Genomic DNA, 8457 nt, shown 5'->3' on the forward strand with positions numbered 1-8457 from the left:
ATATATATGCATATAGTCAACATGGCGCCAAGTAGTTCGTCAAACATCGCAGTGATAATGGCACAAAAAGAAGAAAAAAATAATATATATGTATATATATGTGCATATATATGTGTGTGAATATATGTTATATTATATAAATGTATATATATGTATATTCATATATATGCACACACACACTCACGCATATATATATGTACAAGCCTCGGTGGGCTTGTGGTTAGAGTATCGGTCGAGGGATCACCGGCGCGTTTTAGGAATTTCACCTCAAATGCTTACTCCTTAGTGTGAACGATCATGGATCAACCAATTTAAAGACCAGCCAACTACATGATGTCAAGTCGAAAAAAGTTCATCAAACACCGCACTGGTGATGGCACAAAAAAACGTACACATATAAGTGCGTGTGTGTGTGTGGTATGTGTGTGTGTGTGTGTGTGTGTTTTGTGTGGTGTGTGGTGTGTGTGTGTGTGTGTGTGGTGTATGTGTGTGTGTGTTGTGTGGTGTGGTGTGTGGTGTGTGTGTGTTGTGAGGGGGCGGGGGTTTTCCCCCAAAGGAAAGCAGCATAGAAAGGAAAGCAATTCTTTAATTCTGGGAACTTGACAAGGGGATTGTTTTTATCGAGGTATCAATCTTGTGAACAGAGTAAAGTGACATCACAACATCTCCCACATGATCCCCTATTAGATCTAACGAATTGGTCGTTATTTACCTGCTTTGGATTTCCCCACAAATCGCAGATTAGGATTTTGTATATCTAAGTAAAAAAAGCCCCCCCTTTTTTTTCCGTACCAAAGAGTTTTTAAAAATCTATATTAATATAATTTAAAAATGCTAAAAAATTTTTTTTTCCCCAAATTTTGGAAAGGTGAGACCCCTGACTTATATATGGTCGATCTAGCCCTTTGTCACAAACAACTGATTTAAGAAAATTGTTTGGAGGTTTTGTCCCCAAACGGTATTGGAGGATATGAAAAAACTCAACATTGATCCGTGTCAGTATAGCAATCGAGAGTTAGCTCAACTTCCCAAATTTTTAAAAAAGAATTAAATGCAGTTTTACAAGGTTTGGAAAAGCCACACACCTTGACACACAACACACACACACACACCCCCACACACACACCACACACACACACACACACACACCACACACACACACACATATATATTTTTAATAAAATATATATATATATAAAATTTATATTAAAATTTTTTTGTAGTTTTTCAAAAGGCTTCGTTTAACTGACTAAATTAGCCATTCGAGAACTTTTCTTTTTTGGTTTTGGGTACTTTCCATTGCAAATTTCCTCTCGATCCCCAACCGGGTCAATACCATTACTGTGTTTCAGGGGTGGGGGCACACTTGTTTTTTGTCAATGGAACACATTTAGGCCCCATTAAATTTAGAGTGATTAACTGTAAAGAACCCCCCGATTTTTCCTGTCTTTCGCTAAAATTGAAAAACTTCCCAAAATCCAGTGACTATACCATGCAAAAAATATATAATGACCTAAAGGAATGTGCATTTGGGAAAAAATGTACCAAATCCACTTGAGTGTAAATAATGACGATGCCCCCAGAGAGACCATTGTTTTACCCCCCCTTACCATAAAACTACCCAAATTACCTCTGTTTAAACTGTAAATTCCTGATGTTACCATCAATTCTTCCTCACATGGAACGATCTGTAAAAAATTGATACAAAAAAATAAATAGTTTTTTTTCAACCCCGTATGAGCTCGCCGTTTTACTGTAGTTTCAAAACATGTTCACATTTTATAAGGGTTTCTTTGAACATTTTTTGGAATATGGGGTGCCAGGTAGCACCGGGTTTCCCCATTTGACACAGCATGTTAGGAGAGAGTTAAGAATTTTTTTGGGGAAATTTCTTATAAAAGTTTTAATTTTTTAGACTCCGAAAACTACAAGACAGGGAGTGCATTGACAATCCGCTCTGGGAAAAGTGAAAATCGTTTTATTTATAGGCATTTTTTACCAGGCATTTCTTTGACATTCGATAAAAACCCCGGGCATGGGAGTAAAGCTGTAATCAGTGGATGCAAAGAACGCCCTTTTACAAAAATTCCAGTGTCCCTTGTAAAATCCCAAATTTAAAACATCAGTGAAAAATTTGTAAATTTGTTTTTTTATATACTGTAGCATTTTAAACTTGTTTAAACTTTATTTTTCATTTTTTTTCAAATAATTGTTCTTTTTTTTTATGAATTACAACTTTTTAATTTTATACCAAGTATAATTTTTTTAAAAAACCCCTTTTAACATTATTAATTATTTTTATTATTATTATTATTATTATTTTTATTATATATATATATATATATATATATAATTTTAATAAAATATAAAATTATATATTATATTATACGCAAACACACGAAAAAAACACGCATGCACACCAACGCGCCCCGCGCACACACACACACACACACAACAAACCACACACACACACCACACCACACACACACATACACAACACCCACACAACATATATTTTAAAATTTATAATATATAAATAATATATATATATATATAATATATATTCATGGGTGTGTGTTGTGTGTGTGTGGTGTGTGTGTGTGTGTGTGTGTGGGGTGTGTGTGTTGTGTGTGTGTGTGTGTGTATGTTTTTGGATTTGTGTTTTATTTGTTGTGTATGTGTATGTGTAGAATGTGTTTTACACACAATCCACACACACAAAACAACACAATATATATATAAATATATATTTTAATATATATTATGTATAATATATGTAATATATATATATATTTTTAAAATAATATTATATATAATGTGTGTGGTGTGTGTGTATGTGTGTGTGTGGCGCGGTTGTGTGGGGCGTGTGCTGTGGTGTGCGTGTGGTGGCGTGGTGGTGGTGTTGTGTGTGTGGGGTTGTGTGTGTGTGTGTGGTGTGTTGTGTGTGTGTCACTTACTATATACACATATAATAATATTATATTATAATATATTATATTATACCCCTTTACCGTTGTTTTTCTACCCATTCAAAAAATTATTTTATAAAGAATTTTTTTTTTCAGAGTAAAGGAAATGGATAAATGAAAAATCATAAAAAAAATTTTTTTTATTTATAAAAACCCATAAAAAGGATTTTGAGATCCATTTGGGAGCTTGATACATAAAAGCCCTTAAAAGTAATTTAGGCGACTGAAAGCCCAAATTTGGCGGTAAAGGGATATAATAATTATATTTATATATAATAATATATATTATATATAATAACGAAAAGGAAAACATACTAAAAATAAAACTAATCGTGACTTTTCAAACTTTAGAGAATAATAGACTGAAATACCATTTTGGCTTATTATTGTCTAAAAGAGGAACTCGTGAAGAATTCGAAACGTAAATTTTATTTCATTTCTTACGGGGTTTTTTTTTCTTTTATCTTTGGTACATGTTTTTTTTTTGTTTTTGTGTCAAATATATATTATATAAAAAAATTTTAATATATATATATATATATATATTATATGTTGTTATATATATAAAATATATTATATATATATATATATTATTGTATATATATAATAAAATTATATATAATATATATATATATTATATATTTTAATCATACGGAATGACTTTGGGCTGATCAGCCTTGTCATCCCCAAAAATTATTTTTGGGATGTGGTTAGAAGCTATAAAATAAAAAAAGTAATCGCTTTAATTTAAAATTTTTTGTTTATATAATTATAATATATATATTTTAAAATTATATTATATTTTAATATATTACATTTGCCCGGGTAAGACAATAAACTGCACCCTGGGGTTCCCTTGGGACAAATAGAACCCATTACTCCTATCCCAGGGTTGCGGGAAACTGTCGGCAGAGGGCAGTGGATATCTGGTGAAAACACCTTGGGTTCTACTGATTAAGGGTTTCACCAAAAAAAGCTGGCGTATTAAGTCTAACGTTTTAAAGCGGCAGAGATAGCCCCTCCTAGTTAGTTGGAGACTACGATTGAGAAGGAGCGGGGGATTCCATCAACTTTTCTTTTCTCCTGAAAACCTTACCCCAATGATTAAATACAAAAGATAATTCATCCCACATCGCCCGTCGCGGGGTTTGTCAAGGGGCGGTTATTTAGTGGGCAACCCGGTGACAAGTTAAAAAAGCATCTGGAAGACAAAAAAGATAAAAAAAAACCTGCCAATTAAGAAACATTAAAAAACGGAAGTGGAACGTAAGAAAAGAAAGAGAGGGGAAATTACACACTGTCTGTAATGAAATGGATAGATAAAACATTCAATACTAGGAATAAGTAGACCAATTTGGGAAAAATAATGGAAGTTTCAAAAAATAAAGAAACAAGACCCTTTCTTTTTTTCTGGAAAAGAAAAAGGAAATTATATCACGGAGTTGCTATGATTTTCACGAAAAAAACGCAAATGCCCTAATTGAGTAAGCTCAAAAAAGATCGCATTTTAAAAGTAAGAAAACAAACAAAACCTCAAACATTGTAATACAAGTAGCAACAACCAACATTTCAAGTGATAAAAAATGGAAAATGTTTAAACTCTCTCCAAGAAAATTTAGACACAACCCCAAAAGAAAGTAAAAGTAATCATGGGCCCCCAAAGCCAAGTAGGAAAAAAATTTTCTAAAAAATGACACTGTTTTTAAAAATTTGGCCTTGGAGATATAAATGAAAAGGGGTAAAGATTTTTTTGAAATTCTGAGTACAAAAAACTAGTTATGGCCAATACACCCAAGACATTGTCACGTGGTTTTTACCAGACAAAAGAAACGCAACCCAAATGACTACATTGTGCGAAACCAAAAAAAGGGGAAAATTGCATAAAAAAAAGCCAAGACAAGACCTGGTGCCCACTGCAACAGTGACCACCAATATAACTATCGATTTTAAATAAGCTCAAAAAGATGGAGGTCCAACCCCCTCTAAAGCTCGACTCAAAACTCTTGATAACAATTAAGAATTACAGTGTCAAACAAATTTTAAGTACTCAATCAATGTGAAGATGATAAACACCAATGATTGTGGGGGGAAGGGAAAAAAAAATCTTGCTGAGCGCTGTTTAAAAAACTATCGCCCAAAAAGAAAAAAACAAATTTCCCCCCGGATATCTGAAAAAACACTAAGTGAAATTGAAACAAGAAACCTAAAATCAAGGGTATCAATAAACCAGTTGAAGAAGTAAATTTTTAAAAAACAAAATACAAAAATTTAAAAATTATTTCGACGAGATAAGGAAAAATATTTTAAAAGAACATTGCCTGAGAATTGAAAATGTTTTATCAATAAGAAACTAAATAAATTACCAAGGAGTACGAAAAAATTAAAACATTTAAACTACATGGAACTATCAAAATTTTAAGATAGACTTGTTTTTGTATGGAAAAGAAGTCAAAGAAATGGAATCAATATTGTTCCAACCCATACAAAAAAAAAAAAAGATCTAAAAACATTAATTTGACTCAATGCAACGAAGATGAACCACCGCCATGCTAGCGAAGTTGTAAAAAAATAAAAGGAATTAAGAATAACAAGAGCCGGGAAAAGATGAAATAAAAACGAAATAATCAAGAATGCTGGCGAGGGTGTTGAATACTTTTTACAAACTTGGACAAAAAAAATGGAAGAAAATGGCCCGAAAATTGGGTAAAATCAGTCTTGCTACCAACCTAAAAAAGGGGACGCATCCAAAGAAAAAATAAAAGGACAATTGCATTAAAGTCACAGCGCAAAATTTTGTTGAAAATTTTTGCGAAGAAGAATTAAGTTAAGAGAAGAAATTTCAGACAAAAAACAGTTTTTCGCCCTGGAAAAGGTACCCGAAACCAGATTTAAATCGAAATTGATCATAGAGAAAAACAGAGGGAAAATCAGATGACCTATACCTTGTTTCATTTATTCTTGAAAGCTTTGATACTGTTTATCATGTACCTTGGAAAAACATGAACGATATGAAGTTTCCAAAAAACATCACCAACTAAAAAAAGCCGTAGACCCAAAACAACAAAAGTAAGAACCCCTTAGGGCAACAGAATGGTTCGAAGTCAAACAAGGAGTCGACAGGGTTGCATTTGTCTCTCATCTTTAAAATATATTTTTAAAAAAATTTTGAGGGGCTCTGGGAATTTTTAAAGGGCGAGATGGAGGATACAAAATATCAAATTAAGGACGCCCTGATATAGTTTTTATTGCCAGCAGATCACTGAACTACAAAAACTACTAGATAAAGTTAGAAAGCAACGAAAAGGTGGCTTTTTTTGCCAGGACAAAGACCCATGGAAGCAAATATTATAATATATTAATATATTATATATATATATATAAATAATATATTATATATATAAGATAACCGGCAATGAAAAAGATGAACAGTTACAATAATGGGAATTTGGGTGGAAAATGTGAAAGGTTCATTTTCTTGGACGTTTTAAATAATTAAAAGATGATTCCCCGGAGATAAAAGAAGAAATTTCCATTGCCAAAAGCCTCAGTTGCTCTCAAAACATCTGGGGAAAAACGAAGCATTACCTTACGACAAAACTGAGGTTATTGAATTTATTGTTTTTCCCAGTTGCATCATATGGTTCTGAGTGTTGGGTGCTGAAATAGATAGACAAGAAAAAAATCAATAGTTTTTAAAGTGGGGTTTCGACGGTACTAGTATTAACTGGAGAGAGAAGAAAACGAATGATGAAGGGTGAGAAAAAATAAATTGAAAGCCCCGGGTGTTGGACATCTTGAACAAAAAGGAAATTTAAAATTTATTGGTCATGTGATGAGAAATAAAAGTATTGAGAAAAACTTGTGACAGGAGGTGATAGGAAACAGAGGGAAAGGGGAAACCCAAGACAAAACTGAGCGAAACATCAAAGAAATTTCGGGTTTTTGATGGTACAAATGGAAAAAAAAAGGCCCCGATCGAGTTGATTGGGAAAAGGGTGGTAGAGAGGTCCACGGCGTCAAAAATGAGCATACCGTTATTTGGGTTTATAATTACATACATATGTGTGTGTGTGTGTTATTGTGTTTAATGCATAATTTTATAGGTGTGGTGTGGGGTGTTGTGTGTGTGTGGTGTGTGGTGTGTTGTGGGGTGTGTTGTGTGTGTGTGTGTGTGTGTGTGTGTATGTGTGTGTATGATGCTGTAGTATGTTGTATATATATATAATTATATATTTATATATAATATAAATATATAATATATATACATTAAGGGGGGGAAAATATGAAAATTAGATAATAAAGGTTTCGGTGAAGTATGAATGGAAATGAAAATTTGGGGAAAATACTCAAAGACTAAAACTGTCATTGGGTGAGTTGATGAATGCCTAATATGTCTGTATATTAATTGACATTTTAAATAATATCGCAAAAGCAACACACGGGAAAAAGGAAAAAGCTCATGAAAAAGGTGGCGCTTTTTCCCAAAGATAAGCAATTCTGAATGGGAGTGGGAACCCAGGACAGTGTGGATACGTAGGGAAAAAGGGGTTTTCTACTCGACTGCCTAACCGAGAGGATAAAGGTTAGCTCCGTGCTTGTCCAAAACATGATTTTTGTACCCCAAAACCCTTTCCCAGAATCTTCGGGTCTTTTCGCCCCCCATCATCACCGCAGAATACGTTCTGAAAGGGCCCCGGGGTGCGTGGGGGAGGCAGAAAAAGGGGGGGGGAGTACGTCAGGATAAAACTTTACGTGCATGGGGATGTGCATGTAAGTGCCGTGTAGGCGCGCAGGAAGTGCTGATCCAATGGTACCGTACGGGGCACAATTTCCGCCCCCCCTCTCTCTGCCGCAGACAAAGCTCTCCCCACCTACGAGGGTCATCAACGACGCCGCTTTTTCCCCCGCCGGGCGAACTCAAAAAGCAAACAGTGCATAGCGTTGCGTAGGGCTATATCCGCTGACTGTGATATTATCATCCTTTTTAGGTGTATGGCATGTTAAGTACAGATATAAACATTGTACATTTTTGGAAAAATAATGCAAAAAATAAAGTCGTTTTATCGGCAAAAAAGAACGAAAATATCACGGGTCTGTGTGTGTGCGTGTGGTGCGGTGCAGCTTGTGGGTGTGTGTGTGTGTGTGTGTGTGTTGGTGGTGTGTGTGGTTGTGGGTGTGTGTGTGTGTGGTGTTGTGGTGTGTGATGATGTATGATGATGTATGTATGTTTTTGTATATATGTGTTGTGTGTGTGTGTTGTACATATATATATGTGTGGTATACTAGCATGTATATATATAATATATATATATATTATATATGTATATATAAATGTTACATATACAACACATCTAGTACATATAGATGTGTGTTGTGTGTTTTGTGTGTGTGTGGTGTGTGTGTTGTGTGTTGGTGTGTGTGTGTATGATGTGTGTGTGTGTGTGTTGTGTGGTGTGTGTAGTGTGTAATACATACATGCTATATACAT

This window comes from Penaeus monodon, unplaced genomic scaffold (assembly GCF_015228065.2).
Source record: "Penaeus monodon isolate SGIC_2016 unplaced genomic scaffold, NSTDA_Pmon_1 PmonScaffold_3847, whole genome shotgun sequence".
Taxonomy (NCBI): domain Eukaryota; kingdom Metazoa; phylum Arthropoda; class Malacostraca; order Decapoda; family Penaeidae; genus Penaeus; species Penaeus monodon.